Source organism: Glycine soja, chromosome 1 (assembly GCF_004193775.1).
Source record: "Glycine soja cultivar W05 chromosome 1, ASM419377v2, whole genome shotgun sequence".
Taxonomy (NCBI): Eukaryota; Viridiplantae; Streptophyta; class Magnoliopsida; order Fabales; family Fabaceae; genus Glycine; species Glycine soja.
The window spans coordinates 17,512,591-17,533,486 of NC_041002.1; the positions used below are offsets into that span (position 1 = coordinate 17,512,591).

General features: G+C 43.5%; 1 non-coding gene across 1 annotated transcript; it reads right to left on the minus strand.

Annotated features, from left to right (window-relative positions):
* Positions 1 to 20,505: 20,505 nt before the first annotated feature.
* On the minus strand, positions 20,506 to 20,613 carry LOC114369017. The gene has a single exon (XR_003657485.1). It is a non-coding gene; the product is annotated as a small nucleolar RNA R71 (small nucleolar RNA).
* Positions 20,614 to 20,896: the final 283 nt, after the last annotated feature.

Below are 20,896 nucleotides of genomic sequence, written 5' to 3' on the forward strand. Positions count from 1 at the left end.
GAAAATAAGAGAGGAAGAAAGAAGAAAAATAATGAAAGAAATGAAAAGAGAAAAACATGCCTCCTATAGTAGTTGTCATACCCTAATTTCGTCCGGGGACCTTTGCTTGATGACATGCGACCATTCTTTGGTCCTTGTGAGGTGCTTGGCACCCATCATTAGGCAATTTATGAAATTCCAGGACATGCCGAAAAACCAAAAAAATGTTGATGCACAATCCGTAAGTTTCCGTGACACATCGGAAATCAAATGGAAGCATCGTTGCATAATTAAGTGAGGTTCCGTAACATTCCGTAAGTCAAAAAGGGGATGATTATGTAATCCGCAAGGTTCCGTAACATTACGGAAAGAAAGCAAGTATCGTTACGAAATTCGTAAGTTTCCGTAACTTTACGAAAAAAGAATTACCAAAAAACAACAGAGGGGGGTGTACTTAGTAAAAATGGGGGTGCAAATAGCACCCAGGCCCATTTGGGCCCTCCAGAAGATTCCTCCAGAAGGCGGTTGCTTCTGGAGGAAGCAACCCTGCTCGCCTGGGCGAGCTGAGCTCGCCTGGGCGAGCTGGGCGGCAACCACCTCCCCTATTTTGCTATAAATAGGGGAGGAAATGAAGAAGGAAATGGTCCAGCCCCTTAGGCACTTCTCTCTCTTTCGAATTTGCTTGGAAAAATTATTTCCGTGAAGAAAATCTAAGCCGAGACGCTTCCGAAACGTTTCCGTAACGTTTTCCGTGAGGAATCTCGCAAAGGTTTGAACCGTTCTTCGACATTCTTCATTCGTTCTTCATCGTTCTTCGATCTTCAACGGGTAAGTACCTCGAACCAAGCTTTTCGATTCATTCTATGTGCCCGTAGTGGTCCACATTGCGTTTCGTGCATTTTTACTCTGGTTTTGTTTACTTTTTATACCCCCTGTTGACGTGCTTAAGCCATTTTACTTAAGTCATTTCTCGCTTAACTTAAAAATAAAATAAATTTCCACCGAACGTTTGAATTATATTATCCGTTAACTTCGGTTAAAATCAATTCCGACCGTTCGGTCGTGCCGTAACCACGTTGGAAATCAAAAAAAGAGGTAAAGAATAATATAATAATCAAAAAAACATCTTTTAGTAAAATAAAGCGGAAAATCAATCGGACGTTTTCTCTTTGGGATTTCTCATTCTTAACCGAATTGATTAATAACTAAAGTGAAACTAAGGCTAAAATCAACTCGCCTAGTCAAGCTCGTCCACAAAAATAGGCTTTTGAAGTTCGTCATTTCAATTCCTCACTAAGTAAAATGGATCATTTTTAAGGTCCAACGCCTTAAAATGATCACCACTTAAGTAAAAAAGGCATCACTTGATAAGAAAGAACTACGTAGGTCTGAGTTCCTCATTGAGGATACGTAGGAGCAAAAGCCCCGCTTTTGTCGACCACCCCAAGAGATCGTTAATGGTCCAATGCCTTAACGTTTCTCTCCTTTCAAAAACAAGAGATCGTTAATGGTCCAATGCCTTAACGTTTCTCTCCTTTCAAAAACAAGAGATCGTTAATGGTCCAATGCCTTAACGTTTCTCCCCTTTCAAAATCAAAAGACCGTTTAATGGTCCAACACCTTAAATGACCTTTTGTTCAATAAAAACATATTTTGCAAAAAAGACAAAAACAACTTAACCAAACACTTTGTTCCAAAAGAACTACGTAGGTCTGATTTTCTCATCCCAAATTGAGGAATACGTAGGAGCAAAGGGCAACACCCTTGTCGACCACAAAAAAGAAAAAAAATATAAAAAGGGTATAAAGGATATAAGAATATAAAAGGGAACATAAAAATCAAAGTCATGTTTGCACATTCGATTAAAGGCTGTCGTCCCTTGTGACGGACGTGTGGGGTGCTAATACCTTCCCCGCGCGTAAATACAACTCCCGAACCTTTCACTTAAAAGTTCGTAGATCGCGTCTTTTCCGGTTTTTCCGACGTTTTCCTCAAATAAACGTTGGTGGCGACTCCGCGCGTATTCCTTTCGTGGAACACGCATCCCGCGAGTCTCGCGTCGCCCTCCCGCCGAAGGGTAGGTTGCGACAGTTGGCGACTCCACTGGGGACTGTTTTTAGAGAGTTAGGCCATTTAATCTTGTGCAATGTTTTATCGTGACTTACCCCTTTGTTAGTTTCCATTCATTATGTTCTTGTGTATATAAACTCTTTATTGCTTTTAGTGCGTTTTAAAATGTATGCATGAGGTAAATATTTATTCATTTGATGCACACAAACACTAACACTATTTGCACACACTGTGAGTGAAAAAGGGCCCTATACCCGGGTTCATGGGAACATAAGGAGTGGAGGTGAATCTGTGATCATGCTAGGTCTCCGACTTGCTTGATTACAGTGAACCCTCATCTAGAGCTTTTCTCTTTGAAAACTTATTGTTGCTAGTAGTCCCTACTGCTGCAATATGTTCTTCGAAGGGGATGATACCTCTAGAAACCATCAAAAGAGATATGACTACCTTGGGGGTTATCACTAAATGCCTAGTTAGTTCTCTCCCTTATAGGTCCCTTAAATAGGGGCACGAGCAGACACGCTGCGTGCCATTTTTCACACTGCCATGCATAAGTATCATATACCCTTTTGCTTATGTTCAGTAAATATCGTCATACTGTGTACATTCCCGCATTGTGTCTTTTGCATAGGCATCGCATATGGGTTCTGTCTTGATCCCTTCTGTAAACAAACCAACGGAGGGTCCGTGTCGCCTTCTTAAAAACGTGCGTTGGGGCATTCTGTTACCCCTAGACGTCGTATCTAAGAAGGGGACAAATTCCCCGAACCCCCGCTTTTCTAGATTGCATCTGTGTCATATGCATTCCATCATGCATTCATCCATCCCACCCATGATAGATGTCGGAGTTTTGATTCGCACTAGATTTTATTTCACTTTAGTAAAACATGGGATCAAGTCAAAAGCCTTCGCTTGAAAAGAGGTTTTATCAAGTCAAAATCAAGAGCTTAGAGGTCACCAGTTTACGAAAGTTGGGGCAATTAATGGGTCAACTTCAACGGCAAGCCTTCCACAAAGCCTATGGTAAGATTTGGGACCTAGCTAGGGTAGAAGTCTCCATGGAACCGATTGCATCCCTTTCCCAGTATTATGACCAGCCCCTAAGGTGCTTCACATTTGAGGACTTCCAGCTAGTGCCGACTGTGAAAGAGTTTGAAGAAATCCTGGGATGCCCACTGGGAGGAAGGAAGCCATATCTTTTCTCTGGGTTATATCCCTCCACGACAAGAGTTGCCAAGGTGGTGAAAATCTCAGCACAAGAGTTGGACCGGGTAAAGCAAAACAGGAATGGGGTAGTCGGAGTACCAAGGAAGTGTTTGGAGGAAAGGGCAAAGGCCTTGGCAAATCAAGGCGAATGGGCTTTCTTTTATTGACATCTTGGCGCTTTTGATCTTTGGAGTTGTCCTCTTTCCGAATATGGAAGGGTTAGTGGACCTAGCAGCGATTGACGCTTTCCTCGCCTTTCATCATGGCAAGGAAAGCCTAGTCGTCGCCATTTTGGCCATGTATGACACGTTCGACCGGGGATGTGAAAAGAGCGGCGCAAGAATTGTTTGTTGTGCACCAACTCTTGGCTAGCATGGAGGGGCGTCTGTTAAATGGTTCCCTCGCTGGAAGGAAGGAAGAATCAGGATTCTATCTTCATGCGAAGGATGTCCCATGAGAGGAGTGCCATCAGACGAAAGCATCACGCCTTTCATCGCACGAGGTTTCAGCGACCACAACGCGAGGGTACTCCAAGGAGTTCGCAAGGCATGGGATGCGGCGTGAAGAAAGGACAGAGAGCTTAGGGGAAGCAGTAATGGGATCATCGGCGGCTATCATAAGTGGCTGAGAGTCCGAACACAAGGACTGGATTGGCTCCCAAATCTAAAGACTGTGAGAGACGATGAGGTTAAAGCTTCAGAAGAAAGTGATGAGGTACAAGCCCTAAAGGCAGAGCTTGAAAGAGCCCGAGTAGTCGAAGAGAAGTTCAAGTCCATAGCCATCAAAGTCTGAAAAGAGTATGATGAACTAAGGGACGTCAATATGGCCACCGATAAAGCCTTGGAATGAGAAACCAAGAAGGCCCGAAAGGAAGAACACGGCCAAAGCAAAGTTTTGAGGGGCTTTATAGGGCAGCAATAGTAAGCTCAAGCTCCGAAGAGGTGAAAGGAATCATCACGGGTCAAAGGCATGATCTGGAAGGACGAGCTAAAGGCTTGCCTTAGGTCGAAAAGAAATTTGTCCCAGCAGTTAAGGTGAGACTGAAGGGAATATGTGGGTCGTCATCGATGAGTGCAAAGAGAAGCTAAATCTAGCGGCGACTCACGAGCAAAGGCTAGAGCATGAGTACGCCAAGATATCAGCAGAAAGCGAAGCAAGGGAGAGGGTAATTGATTCATGGCACCAAGAGGCAACAATGTGGACGGACCGATTTACTCTTACTTTGAACAGGAGTCAAGAACTTCCCCGATTGCTAGCCAAGGCCAAAGCAATGGCGGACACCTACTCCGCCCCCAAGAAGATCCACGGACTTCTCAGCTATTGTCAGCATATGATAGACTTAATGGACCGTATGATTAGAAATCGCTAGGAAGTTTGTATTGTCGCTCAGATCTTGACTAGTTATAACTTTTTGAAAAAAATGAGTTTATCCCACGTTTTTACTCCAAAAATCAGTGCGAATCAAGTCACTCCCGCATTTTATCTCTAGTATGCATTGTATGTTGGTCTCGTCCTTTGTCATGGGAAGCCGGAAGGTCCATATCACCTTCTTAATTGTACACATGGGGCACTGCGCCCCCAAATGCGCGAGTAAGAAGAGATAATTTTCCGAGCTCTCGTGTCCGTAAAATGCATTCATATCATGCATCGCATAAGCATCTCTTCATAACATCATAATGGACATATCCTGCATTTGTCCGTTATCATATTCCAGCCTCACATTTTGCATGAGTCATGGCATCATCATGCATATGCGTTCAACAAACTTTTTGATCTGCAAAATTGCATACCATTTGTTTTCATGTTTGCTCATCCTTGCGTTTTCCTCTACAAAACAAAAACAAAAAAGGGGGAAGCGTGAAACTTCACACTACATTCTTAGTTTCATGTGTTAGGCACCACGAGCCAACCATGTTGGGATCATAAACCCGTTTCACTTAAAAAAATAATTGAACATGGTACCTAATGCATGGTTAACTAGGAAATGGTGTTTCTTCGGGCATCTCAATTTCATAATTACATTTTCCGTGCATAAGCTTAAAGTATGCCCGAGTCATTCATCCCTATGAGATGTTGTTGAAGTATTGGCGATCAGAATTGCCATTCCTTGGATTATAGGGTTGAACCAAGCTCATGCTTTTACAAAAAGGTTCATCAAGCCAAGTTGAAATATGGAAGTAACCGTCTTGCAAAATTGGGGCAAAAGATGAATCAAGTCACATCACTGCTTCGTCTACTGCCAAACATATTTAGGATTATTGATGTCCTTGTTACTTCCAGTTTCACCTTGACAAAGATGTCATGGACCATGTTGAAAATCTAAATTGATTTAACCCCATATCCTGCGTAAAAATTCGCAATACTTCAACTGTACATCATTCGCATACATCCATGCTTTTCATTGGTTGCATTGCTCATTGCATTCTTTCCTTGAAAAATAAAATAAAATAAAATAAAATGAACTTAATCATTGTTATCAAAAAGAAAAGGACACGCTTTACGGCGCCCTTACCGAACTCGTGCTAGAGCTAGAGTAATGGGTGAAGCAGAGAAGGTGCAAGAGAAGATGAAGGCCAAAAATGGAGGCCATAAAAGAGCAAATGGCCACAATGATAAAGGCCATGATGAGCATGAAGAAGATAATGGAAGCCAATGCGGTTATAGTTGCCGCTATTAGCGCTGTCGCTAAGGTGAACCCGATGCTCCCATCTGGCCTCAAGCAAATGAATCGTCCAATATGGTAGGCAAAGATTTGGGAAGTACGGATGACCCCGTGATGTGCAAATTCAAAACGAGCACGCCTTCCCATCATATGGCTTGCCTCCCAACTATACACCACCCAATGTGGCATACACTCTCAATGAAAATCTCAATAACTCCACTCCGATACTCATTGAGAACCAATAACCTCATCAGGCACATATCTCTCAAACCATGGGGGAGACACATGAAATTCCCCACCACAATCTAGCTGACTTCGAGCCTTGGCTCGGATATGCCACTGAAGGGCAAGCAGTTGGTGGTATACCCTTTGAAAACACTTTGGAGGACCCTCAGTTTCGCCCAAACCACAACCATTGCGTTTTGTGGTGGGAAGAGCCCCTCCTGCTATGGCCGAAAAGGGAAAGGCGGATCATCTAAAGGAAAGGCTCAGGGCCATTGAAGGAGGTGAAGATTATGCCTTTGCTAACCTAGAAAAGTTGTTCCTAATACCCAAACATGGTCATTCCCAAGTTCAAGGTGCTGGACTTTGACAAGTACAAGGGGACTACTTGTCTCAAGAACCATCTAAAGATGTATTGTCAGAAGATGGGGGAATACGCAAAAGATGAGGAATTGCTGATACATTCCTTCCAAGAAAGTCTTACTGGGGTAGCTGTTACCTGGTACACTAACTTGGAACCTTCCCGAGTCCATTCTTGGAAGGACCTAATGGTTGCCTTTGTTAGGCAGTATCAGTACAATTTTGATATGGTTCCGGATAGGATGCAACTACAGAACATGTGCAAAAAGGGGGACGGATCATTCAAAGAACACGCCCAAAAGGTGGAGGGATCTGGCGGCCCAGGTGGTACCCCCAATAATGGAAAGGGAGACGATAATCGTGATGGTAGACACATTATCGGTACTCTACTATGAAAAGATGGTGGGCTGCGCACCCTCAAAGCTTTGCAGATTTGGTCTTCGCCAGTGAAAGGATCAATGTGGGTCCGAAAAGAGGCAAATTTGATCATCCTACTAGGACGACTGAGAAAACTGGGGCAAATGAAGAGGGTGAGAAAGAGGGAGAAGCCCATGCTGTGACTACCATTCCTATACGGCCAAGTTTCCCACCAACCCAACAATGTCATTACTCAGTCAATAAACCACCTCCTTACCCACCACCCAGTTATCCACAAAGGCCATCCCTAAATCAACCACAAAGCCTGTCTACCGCACTTCCAATGACGAAGACCACCTTTAGCACAAACCAAAAAAAAACACCAACCAAGAAATGAATTTTGCAGCGAAAAGCCTGTAGGATTCACCCCAAATTCCGGTGTCATATGCTAACTTGCTCCCATATCTACTTGATAACGCAATGGTAGCCATAACCCCTGCTAGGTTCTCTCAAACCCCCATTTTTCTGAGGATATGACTCGAACGCAACATGTGCATATCGTGGGGGAGCCCTGGGGCATTCCATTGAGCACTGTATGACCCTCAGGCGTAAGGTGCAAGGTCTAATTGATGCGGGCTGGCTGAAATTTGAGGAGAATCGCGTGTAAATCTTGACATTGACAAGAGATGCCACACATGGGGCAATTTTGAAAACTGTTGTTAGATGTCTCTAATGACTCATCAGGATTTTCAAGTGCAAGCCATTGGTCAGTTTGCTCAAGCGACCTGTGCTCCTGAGTGTTGACTTTCAAGACTGTTCAATCAGAGATTACTCGTCTTGCACGTTGGTGGGGGTGCCGTAAAAAAACGAGTAAAGTTCAAAACAAACAAGTTTCAAAATAAAATAAAATAAAAGTGTTCAAAAAGAAAAAAAAACATTTGATTGACTGTGCTTTCAAGACGTTCATGTGACCTCATTTTATCATCCTGGAAAGTTTGTCTTTTTAGAGAGAAGTGAGTTATCAAGAATAGGATGTTGGACAAATGGCCTCAGTTACCTTGAGAAGAAGAGGGGATTGAATTAAGATACGAATATTATTCCCCAATTAAACTTTCACTCTCTCTTTTCGGATTAACAATGCACATAGGGACAACCCTTCCCTTGTGTTCAAGAATCCCCTACAACAAGAGACCCACGGTCTCTTAATCCCTTTTCAGAAAAAAGAAGAAGAGAAGAAGAGGTCTCTCGTAAAAGAGGTAGATTGTAAAATGAAGATCAATCAAAAATTCCTTATTGAATAAGCAAGTGGTTGACCAAGGAATCTTTTTGAGAGGATAAGACATTTCAGTTCAGAAAAACTCTCGATCTTTCGAGAGGATAAAACTGTTTGGGCAATGAAAACTCTCTTTAAAACATTTGAATGGCCGTTCATAAAACATTTGAATAGATATGTCTCTTGGAAATTATTTTCTGAAAATCCCCTCTGGTAATCGATTACAAGACTTACGTAATCGATTACAGGTTTTAAAAATTTGAATAAAAACATTTTCAACTACTGGTAATCAATTACCAGAGAGCAAATCTCAATTTGAAATGATAGAATTCTTTGGTCAAACCTCTTGTTTATTGCAATTTGGAAACTTCTTCCTAAAGATTCTAAGAGATCAAACTTGATCATATATCTTGACTTTCTTGGATTCTTGTCTTGAATAAAACTTAGAAGTACTTGATCCTTTAGCATCATCAAGACATCAAAACATCTTGCTTCTACATAGAAGTCATTTGACTTAATCCATCAACTGAAAGATCCTTCAACTATTTCTCGTCCTTGGAAAATTCTTCTTGCAAGAATCAACTGCTTCTTTCATTCTTCCTCACTACGAGGTCGTGAAAACAAGACAACACTTGGTACCTCTAAGCCCTACACTGGGGCAACGAAAGGCACCATGCAAAAACCTCAAGCGAACCTAGGGGCAGATTAGAAGTATTCACCCAATAGGTTCCCTCCTACAAGGTCATGACGAAAGGCAACGATTGATACCTCAAAGCCTTACACTGGGGCAATGAGGGGCACCATGCATGAGCCTCAAGTGAACATAGGGGTCGATCAAAAGTTCTCACCCATCGATGTTTTTAACAAAAAAGGGAGGACAAACCCTAGGATTTCAATGGATTGATCAAACATCAAACGACTCCATTGCCGTCACTCCAAAATGGTCAAGTGACTAAATCAAACAGAACACACACTCTGAGGAAGTTCCCGGAGAGATTTGCAAAAAAGGATAGGATGAGGTTGCATGAATTATCACCTCTTTCAAAAGAACAGTCAATCTGTGTTTTCCAAAAAAATCAAATCAAAATCAAAATCACAAAATAGGGAAAGAATGTCATGAACATTGTACAACTTTCCATTACATTGCATTGTTTCATATAAAGTCCGCATATTTCACAACAAAGGTTGCATGCATCTGCATCCCTAAAAATCATGTTAACTGCATAGATTTCCTACATCTAATATCCAGTCGTGTGGATTTGGGATGACCGGCCCTCTCGATGAATCGATCTCTTGCTTTCTCATAAGGGTGGACGCTTGGGTACTTGTACCTATCACCTTGAGGGGACTACTTGTCCTCGCCTTGAGAGGGCTACACGCCCTCACCTTGGGTACTAGTTACCCTCACCTTGAGAGGGCTACACGCCCTCACCTTGGGTACTAGTTACCCTCACCGTTCAGAGGGCTGCACGCCCTCACCTCTAGAGGACTACATGTCCTCGCCTTGAGAGGGCTACCCGCCCTCGCATTGGGTACTAGTTACCCTCACCGTTGAGAGGACTACACGTCCTCGCCTTGAGAGGACTACACGTCCTCACCATCAGAGGGCTGCACGCCCTCACCTCCAGAGGACTACACGTCCTCACCTTGAGAGGGCTACCCGCCCTCGCGTTGGGTACTAGTTACCCTCGCCTTGAGAGGACTACACGTCCTCACCATCAGAGGGCTGCACGCCCTCACCTCCAGAGGACTACATGTCCTCGCCTTGAGAGGGCTACACGCCCTCACCTTGGGTACTAGTTACTCTCACCGTTGAGAGGACTCCACGTCCTCACCTTGAGAGGACTACACGTCCTCGCCTTGAGAGGACTACACGTCCTCGCCTTGAGAGGACTACATGTCCTCACCATCAGAGGGCTGCACGCCCTCACCTCCAGAGGACTACACGTCCTCGCCTTGAGAGGGCTACCCGCCCTCGCATTGGGTACTAGTTACCCTCACCGTTGAGAGGACTACACGTCCTCGCCTTGAGAGGACTACACGTCCTCACCATCAGAGGGCTGCACGCCCTCACCTCCAGAGGACTACATGTCCTCGCCTTGAGAGGGCTACACGCCCTCACCTTGGGTACTAGTTACCCTCACCGTTGAGAGGACTACACGTCCTCGCCTTGAGAGGACTACACGTCCTCACCATCAGAGGGTTGCACGCCCTCACCTCCAGAGGATTACATGTCCTCGCCTTGAGAGGGCTACACGCCCTCACCTTGGGTACTAGTTACCCTCACCGTTGAGAGGACTACACGTCCTTGCCTTGAGAGGACTACACGTCCTCACCATCAGAGGGCTGCACGCCCTCACCTCCAGAGGATTACATGTCCTCGCCTTGAGAGGGCTACACGCCCTCACCTTGGGTACTAGTTACCCTCACCGTCAGAGGACTACACGTCCTCGCCTTGAGAGGACTACACGTCCTCACCACCAGAGGGCTGCACGCCCTCACCTCCAGAGGACTATAAGTCCTCGCCTTGAGAGGGCTACACGCCCTCGCCTTGGGTACTAGTTACCTTCACCTTCAGAGGACTACACGTCCTCGCCTTCAAAGGGTCATGTACCTTCAACTTCAGAGGACTACACGTCCTCGCCGTCAAAGGGTCATATGCCTTCACCTTTGTAGGGCTACACGCCCTCACCTTTAGAGGACTACACGTCCTCACCTTTAGAGGACTACACGTCCTCGCCATCAGAGGACTACATGTTCCCCATTTTCAAAGGGGGGGGCATGCCCTCACCTTTAGAGGATTGCACGTCCTTGCCATCATAGGACTACACGCCCTCGCCTTTAGAGGACTACGCATCCTCACTTTCGGTGGGCTCCACATCCACACCTTAAAAGAATTTAAGGTCCTCTGCCCTTAAATGCTTAACCGAGACTTGCACTTCCGGTTAAGGGGCCAGTAGTTTCCTTTTAACGGTTCCTGGGCCACCCCCTGATATTGGAGGAGGGCCAACTGTGCGAGCACAACCAGAGAGGGAGGCTATTACACAGCTACTATGCATACCGGGGCAAGATTTCATTCGTGCCGCTGTAAAGAGACGAGTGCGGATCATGCGCACCAACATGACCACTCTTACACAGATATAGATGACATTGCTACTTAGCAACATTCTGCCCAGCGACCGCAATGCCAATCTCCCCCTACAAAAGTATCGGTTGGTCTGTGTCGTCCCGACATGGGTAAGTATGCATATGGTTCAACTGATTTCTGATACCATCTATTGTTTGCAGGGATCGCACCCAAGAGACACCCAGTGGACCCGGAAAAGTCCAACAGGGCCCTGGGGTTTCCAGCTCTGGTTACGGGCCTCTATCAGTCCTATAGGGTGCCCGTACCCCCCCCGGCAAGGTTATGTCATCATAGGTAAGTATGCACATCGCTCAACTTATTTCTGATTTCATCTATTGTTTGCAGGGATCGCGCCTGCAAGACACCCAGTGGACCCGAAGAAGTCCAACAGGGTCTTGGAGTTGTCAAGCTCTAATTACGGGTCTCTATCAGTTCTACGGAGTACCTGTAACCTCCAGCAAGGGCATTAGGCCCCCTACTAATCGAGCTTTCATCAAGAAGTACTGCGCCCCCAGGCAGGCGCAGGGCGAAACACCACAGCAGCATTGGGATGGCCGGCAGCGGGCAACAGACGCACCGCCATCACCTCTAGAGTTCACCTCAGCTCATCCACAAAAAGGTTAGAGCGTTGCTTACGACCCATGGCCGACCAACAAGCGACCAAGTCCAAAGCCAAAGGTAAGCAAAGTACTAGGTCAGTGACCGACAAGTCATAAGGCGTCCAGCTAAAGACGTTAAAGAAGCGCTACTAGGAGGCAACCTAGTACCTTTTGAATCTATGTTTGTTATTTGATCGCTTTTTATAGTAGGACGCACCTAGTTGCTCATGATCCTGGGGATTTAAATAAAACAAGCGCAAGCTCGAAAGGTAGTCATACCTCACAAAATGTATATATGTATGTTTAGGTAGTGAAAATACCTTAGATATGCATGTATGTAAACAAAAAAAAACACTTCACAAAATATATATATGTATGTTTAGGTAGAAAGATACCTTAGATATGCATGTATGTAAACAAAAAAAACTTCACAAAATATATATATGTATGTTTAGGTAGCAAGATACCTTAGATATGCATGTATGTAGCAAAAAGATACCTAACAAAATATATATATGTATGTTTAGGTAGCAAGATACCTTAGATATGCATGTATGTAGCAAAAAGATACCTCACAAAATATATATATGTATGTTTAGGTAGCAAGATACCTTGGATATGCATGTATACAGCAAAATACCTTACAAAACATATATATGTATGTTTAGGTAGCAAGATACCTTGGATATGCATGTATATAGCAAAAATACCTTACAAAACATATATATGTATGTTTAGGTAGCAAGATACCTTGGATATGCATGTATATAGCAAAAATACCTCGCAAAAATATACACATGTTTAGGTAGCAAAATACCTCATGAAAAAAAAAAGGGGAAAAAAGAAAACAAACAAGAAAAAGAAATAAACAAATGATAATGATAAAAAAAAAAAAAAGAAGAAGAAGAAAAAAAAAAAAAAAAAGAAAGAACATAAGTTGTCTAGCTAAAAACTGACATGCTTTTGAAAAGAGACGATTTCCAACTTTTCTTTGAAAAAATTCATTGATCATAACCAATTTTTGGAAAATGTGTCTACACCTGAAGGGTGAATGCTGTGAAATTTCCCCAGACGCCCGAAATGGACTCGGATGAATGCACAAATTGATAAAAGAACATATTTTGGAAACATTGGGTTGATTTAAAATAGAGGAAATGAATCCTGAGCCCTAGCATCACATGACCATAAAAATTTGACACTTGAGTGTCCACATAGGTGCATGCATGACCAATTTTGCATAAAATTTCCAAATCATCATTTTTGCATTTGTGTCATGGAAATAATGTGGGGCATCCCTTTTTATCCTTGAACCAAACCAAACCCTGACATGTATCATGCCTAGCCATTCTACAAGTCTTGAGCCAAAATCCTGACTCACCATAAACCTTGACCCAGGGTGAGAATGTCAATCCTTACCCTCGGAAGCAAAAAAGAAGAGAAGGAAAATTTCCAATCAAAGAAAAAGAGAAGGAAAATTTCCAATCAAAGGAAAAAAGGAAGCAAGGAAATTCCCAATCAAAGAGTGGGAGAAAGGAAAAAGAAAAGAAAGAAAATTCCCAACCAAAGAATGGGAGAAAGTAAAAAAGAAGAAAGCTCCTGGTCAAAGAAACCAGAAGAAATGTGCTGAGAGGTCTTTGGGCCGGACAATATCTGAACAATACAGAATTGTCACCAAATGAACATAAAAGGAAGGAAAGGAAACCACGACCTAAAATGGTCTTCTCCCTTTAATTACCAACCAAAATCCCGTGCGCTAGCGACCCTTTTTTCTCGCCCCGCACTAAACAAAAAAAAAAAAAAAAAAACAGAAAAAGAAAAAGCCAGGAAAATCAAAAGCCAAAAACACACAAAAGCCGAAAGAAGAAACCACCAAAAGAACCCATTCCCAAGGGAAGCCCTATTGATCCATGATCACGCGTGTAATTTTTGATTTGATAGGAAATAATTTGCAAAGTCAAGTCATGACATATCTATGGTTCGGAATTAGGAGGAAACACTTACCTGTGCAAGATTGATACACTTTGAGTGATTTTCTTCTATTTTTGTCGAACCCGGTGTTTCCTCTAAATGGTCATTTAGAAACGAAATGCTAACATCCAAAATCTCATTTATGGTTACGGGGGATCCCATCGGCAGACTCTCCTTCCCCGGTAGGCGCATTGTTTTTCACTCAAAAAAAAAAAAAAGCATATGCTGCTCTAAATCAGTTGGAATGTTTGTCTCTTTGCTAAAGCATGTTTGCATTTTTAGTGGAGAAAACAACGAGACTTTTTCAAGTCTCCCAAGTTATCCAGAACTACGTAGGTCTGAGTTCCTCATTGGAGGATACGTAGGAGCAAGAGCCTCGCTTTTGTCGACCACACCGCCTTTTGTCGCCATGACTCAAGAGCTGATAGCCCGCGGAGACACCTTACGGTTATCCGCACCTCGTCATTCAGTGACCCCAAGTGTGATTCACGAGCAGAGACCAATATGGTCATCTGCGCCCTTTCCGGAGATGTCAGCATTTTCCGATGGAGACTTTCCAAGTCTCACAAGTTATCCAGAACTACGTAGGTCTGAATTCCTCATTGGAGGATACGTAGGAGCAAGAGCCTCGCTTTTGTCGACCACACCGCCTTTTGTTGCCATGACTCAAGAGCTGGTAGCCCGCGGAGATACCTTACGGTTATCCGCACCCCTTTGCCATTCAGACACAGTCGTGTCCGATGGCACGCAGAGACCAAGTTTGGTCATTCTGCACCCATGATACGCGGAGATACCTTATGGTTATTCGCACCCCTTTTGTCATCCAGAGGCGGCGGGCCCGATGACAAGCAGAGACCAAGTTTGGTCATTCTGCACCCATGATACGCGGAGATACCTTACGGTTATCCGCACCCCTTTGCCATTCAGACACAGTCGTGTCCGATGGCACGCAGAGACCAGGTTTGGTCATTCTGCACCCATGATACGTGGAGATACCTTACGGTTATCCGCACCCTTTTGTCATCCAGAGGCGGCGGGCCCGATGACAAGCAGAGACCAAGTTTGGTCATTCTGCACCCATGATACGCGGAGATACCTTATGGTTATTCGCACCCTTTTGTCATCCAGAGGCGGCGGGCCCGATGACAAGCAGAGACCAAGTTTGGTCATTCTGCACCCATGATACGCGGAGATACCTTATGGTTATTCGCACCCTTTTGTCATCCAGAGGCGGCGGGCCCGATGACAAGCAGAGACCAAGTTTGGTCATTCTGCACCCATGATACGCGGAGATACCTTACGGTTATCCGCACCCCTTTGCCATTCAGACACAGTCGTGTCCGATGGCACGCAGAGACCAAGTTTGGTCATTCTGCACCCATGATACGCGGAGATACCTTATGGTTATTCGCACCCCTTTTGTCATCCAGAGGCGGCGGGCCCGATGACAAGCAGAGACCAAGTTTGGTCATTCTGCACCCATGATACGCGGAGATACCTTACGGTTATCCGCACCCCTTTGCCATTCAGACACAGTCGTGTCCGATGGCACGCAGAGACCAAGTTTGGTCATTCTGCACCCATGATACGCGGAGATACCTTACGGTTATTCGCACCCCTTTGCCATTCAGACACAGTCGTGTCCGATGGCACGCAGAGACCAAGTTTGGTCATTCTGCACCCATGATACGCGGAGATACCTTATGGTTATTCGCACCCTTTTGTCATCCAGAGGCGGCGGGCCCGATGACAAGCAGAGACCAAGTTTGGTCATTCTGCACCCATGATACGCAGAGATGCCTTATGGTTATTCGCACCCATTCTTTTGCTATCTGTAAGACAGAACGCTTGATAGCATGCAGGGGCTGACACAGTCTTCTGCACCTTTTGTTTCTCCGGGAACAACAAAGTCATTTACATGCGGAAATTTCATGGTCGCCCGCGACTCTCGTCAACCGAGAGGAGCGAAATTAGTGTCATACACTGATTTTCGGGGACCTTTGCTTGATGACATGCGACCATTCTTTGGTCCTTGTGAGGTGCTTGGCACCCGTCATTAGGCAATTTGTGAAATTCTGGGAACAACAAGTCATTTGCATGTGGAGATTTTATGGTCACCCGCGACTCTCGTCAAATCGAGAGGGACGAAATTAGTGTCTTATCTTTACTTTTCTTTTATCTCCAATAAAAGACAAGTAAAGAGGGGCAACTGTCATACCCTAATTTCGTCCGGGGACCTTTGCTTGATGACATGCGACCATTCTTTGGTCCTTGTGAGGTGCTTGGCACCCATCATTAGGCAATTTATGAAATTCCAGGACATGCCGAAAAACCAAAAAAATGTTGATGCACAATCCGTAAGTTTCCGTGACACATCGGAAATCAAATGGAAGCATCGTTGCATAATTAAGTGAGGTTCCGTAACATTCCGTAAGTCAAAAAGGGGATGATTATGTAATCCGCAAGGTTCCGTAACATTACGGAAAGAAAGCAAGTATCGTTACGAAATTCGTAAGTTTCCGTAACTTTACGAAAAAAGAATTACCAAAAAACAACAGAGGGGGGTGTACTTAGTAAAAATGGGGGTGCAAATAGCACCCAGGCCCATTTGGGCCCTCCAGAAGATTCCTCCAGAAGGCGGTTGCTTCTGGAGGAAGCAACCCTGCTCGTTAATGGTCCACATTGCGTTTCGTGCATTTTTACTCTCGTTTTGTTTACTTTTTATACCCCCTGTTGACGTGCTTAAGCCATTTTACTTAAGTCATTTCTCGCTTAACTTAAAAATAAAATAAATTTCCACCGAACGTTTGAATTATATTATCCGTTAACTTCGGTTAAAATCAATTCCGACCGTTCGGTCGTGCCGTAACCACGTTGGAAATCAAAAAAAGAGGTAAAGAATAATATAATAATCAAAAAAACATCTTTTAGTAAAATAAAGCGGAAAATCAATCGGACGTTTTCTCTTTGGGATTTCTCATTCTTAACCGAATTGATTAATAACTAAAGTGAAACTAAGGCTAAAATCAACTCGCCTAGTCAAGCTCGTCCACAAAAATAGGCTTTTGAAGTTCGTCATTTCAATTCCTCACTAAGTAAAATGGATCATTTTTAAGGTCCAACGCCTTAAAATGATCACCACTTAAGTAAAAAAGGCATCACTTGATAAGAAAGAACTACGTAGGTCTGAGTTCCTCATTGAGGATACGTAGGAGCAAAAGCCCCGCTTTTGTCGACCACCCCAAGAGATCGTTAATGGTCCAATGCCTTAACGTTTCTCTCCTTTCAAAAACAAGAGATCGTTAATGGTCCAATGCCTTAACGTTTCTCTCCTTTCAAAAACAAGAGATCGTTAATGGTCCAATGCCTTAACGTTTCTCCCCTTTCAAAATCAAAAGACCGTTTAATGGTCCAACACCTTAAATGACCTTTTGTTCAATAAAAACATATTTTGCAAAAAAGACAAAAACAACTTAACCAAACACTTTGTTCCAAAAGAACTACGTAGGTCTGATTTTCTCATCCCAAATTGAGGAATACGTAGGAGCAAAGGGCAACACCCTTGTCGACCACAAAAAAGAAAAAAAATATAAAAAGGGTATAAAGGATATAAGAATATAAAAGGGAACATAAAAATCAAAGTCATGTTTGCACATTCGATTAAAGGCTGTCGTCCCTTGTGACGGACGTGTGGGGTGCTAATACCTTCCCCGCGCGTAAATACAACTCCCGAACCTTTCACTTAAAAGTTCGTAGATCGCGTCTTTTCCGGTTTTTCCGACGTTTTCCTCAAATAAACGTTGGTGGCGACTCCGCGCGTATTCCTTTCGTGGAACACGCATCCCGCGAGTCTCGCGTCGCCCTCCCGCCGAAGGGTAGGTTGCGACAGTAGTCATAACTCTTGCAAAAGCCTAAGTGAAGAACTTCGTGACTATTACGAAGGAAGGCATAGGTCACATCTTAGACCTCACTCCCATAGAAGAGAAAAGGAAAGAAAGCCTCAAGAGGCTAACATTAAACTCTCATACTTCCATGGGAAGGACAATGTAGAGGCTAACTTAGATTGGGAAATAAGGGTAGAGCAACAACTTAAAAAGAAGTCTACTTCAAAATCTTATGGCTCTCACTCTTATCCAAAGAAAGACCAAGGTCAAGGCATCTTAGGGGTGACACCTTCTAAGCCCAAAGATGATAAGGGGAAGACAATAGAAAAGCAAGCCCCTAAGGCTAGTATGCAAGAGAAAACTAGCTCTATAAAGTGCTTTAAATGTCTTGGAAGAGGACACATTACTTCTCAATGCCCCACCACAAAAACCATGATTATGAGAGGCCAAGACATTTATAGTAGCCAAGATGAGGCTACTACTTCACCTTCCTCTAGTGAAAGTGAAAAAGCAAAAGGGGAAGAATCTAGTGAAGAAATCTACCCCCAAAAAGAAGGACAACCATTAGTGGTTAAAGAGAAGTGTAAGGAGGTAAGTGTCTCCTCCAAGAGTTTAGCTAAGAAGGAAACTCATTTTACAATAAAGACAAACATTAAAGAAACTTTCCCTCTTAGACAACCTCCACATTTTCTCTTTTGTAAAAAGGCACTTGCTAGCATTGCCACACCTCTTGGGCTTGAGTTTATTCCTCAAGTAAAGAAGTTGTTGGATGAGGGTTTGGTTCGCAAGAGCTTAAATCCTTGTGCTTTGTTGGTGCCCAAAATAGGTATTATTAGGAACCAAGTCCCTAAAATAGGTGGTATGATGAATGTTTTGAGTGGTGCAACCCGCTTGATGGAAGCTTGCTTGTGGGGCTTCTATGGAGGCTGGATCTTTGAGCTTCAATGGGGTCCTTTAATGGTGATTTTCCACCATGGAGATGCAGCGGAAGACAAAGGAAAGGAGGTGAGAGGAGGCGCCATCCATTAAGGAATAAGCCATGGAAGAAGGAGCTTCACCACCAAGATGAGCCTTGGATAAGAAGCTTGGAGAGGATGCTTCAATGGAGGAAAAGAAAGAGGGAGAGAAAGAGGGAGGGGGAGCACGAAATTGAAGGAAGAAAAAGGGAGAGAAGTTGAACTTTGAGTTGTGTCTCACAAGACTCTCATTCATCAAAGTTACAACAAGTGTTACACATGCTTCTATTTATAGACTAGGTAGCTTCCTTGAGAAGCTTTCTTGAGAAAACTTCCTTGAGAAGCTTCTTTGAGAAAACTTCCTTGAGAAGCTAGAGCTTAGCTACACACACCCCTCTCATAACTAAGCTCACCTCCTTGAGAAGCTTCCTTAAGAAGATTCCTAAAGAAGCTAGAGCTTAGCTACACATACCTCTCTAATAGCTAAGCTCACCTCCTTGAGATAAGAAGCTAGAACTTAGCTACACACCCCCTATAATAACTAAGCTCACCCCCATGACAAAAAACATGAAAATACAAAAAATAAGTCCTTACTACAAAGACTACTCAAAATGCCCCGAAATACAAGGCTAAAACCCTATACTACTAGAATGGCCAAAATACAAGGCCCAAACGAAGGAAAAACCTATTCTAATATTTACAAAGATAAGCGGGCTTATACTTAGCCCATGGGCTCGAAATCTACCCTAAGGCTCAAGAGAACCCTAGGGCCATCCCTTGGATCTCTAGCCCAATCTACTTGGAGTCTTCTACCCAATGCCCTTGCGAGATAGGATTGCATCATTGTGTTTGTTGAAACTTCAAACAGCCATAACTTTTGCTCCAGTTATTAGAATCGCAATTATTATATATGTATTTGGGGTAGAAAAAAATTTCCTACGCCGTGGAAGCCTACCATAGGCTGGCTGAGGTCTCCATCGTCCAAAAATAGTGATTTTGTCAAAAGTTTTTTATTTTTCAAGTTTTATTCACTTATTTTTCTTAACCTACCATTTTTAGCTTCCATAGTTAGACTTTGAATTTTTGCCTGAAATTTTTTTGTGCTATCTTCTCATCATTTTATAAGGTTGCTCACAAAATTTCAAGTCATTTGGATATCATTTGAGGGTAGCTGTAGTTCAAACCTGCAGCTTTATTTACATGACAAGGCAACTAGTTGTGCATGCTGAATGTAGTGTATGACTAGAGGCAATCCATCTGACTTACAACCCTTTGATCCTGAGATAGATAGGACATTTCATAGATTAGTTAGGCATCATTTTATACCTTTTGATCATCCTGAGCATTCCATTACTGGTGAATCTATGCATTATGTTATTGGTGATTTTGAACATCCTGATTTTGAGCATTATAATTTTGAGCATTTTGATTCTGAGCATTCTAATTTTGAACATTCTGAGAACATGGCACAACCTCCACCTCGTGAGAGGACTCTAAGGGAAATGGCTGCACCTGATTTCACCTACGAAAGCTTGTACATCCAATACCCTGATGAGGATGTCCCATATGTTCTTAAAACTGGATTGATTCATTTGCTTCCAAAGTTTCATGGCCTTGCAGGTGAAGACCTGCACAAACATTTGAAGGAATTTCATATTGTCTGCTCCACCATGAAAACCCCCAGATGTCCAAGAGGACCACATATTTCTGAAGGCTTTCCCTCATTCTTTAGAGGGAGTGGCAAAGGACTGGCTGTATTACCTTGCTCTAAGGTCCATCACGAGCTGGGATGAGCTGAAGAGAGTATTCTTAGAAAAAATTTTCCCTGCTTCCAGGACCACAACCATCAGGAAGGATATCTCAGGTATTAGAAAACTCAGTGGAGAGAGCCTGTATGAATACTGGGAGAGATTTAAAAAAACTATGTGCCAGTTGCCCTCACCATCAGATTTCAGAGCAGCTGCTTCTCCAATATTTTTATGAAGGACTCAGTAATATGGAGAGAAGTATGATAGATGCTGCCAGTGGTGGAGCCCTTGGAGACATGACTCCTGCTGAAGCCAGAAATTTAATTGAGAAGATGGTTTCCAACTCCCAACAGTTTAGCGCCAGAAATGATGCTATAGTCATTAGAGGAGTGCATGAGGTAGCTACAAACTCAGCTGCATCATCTGAAACTAAGAAGCTTGAAGGCAAACTGGATGCATAGGTTAACTTGGTAACCCATCTAGCC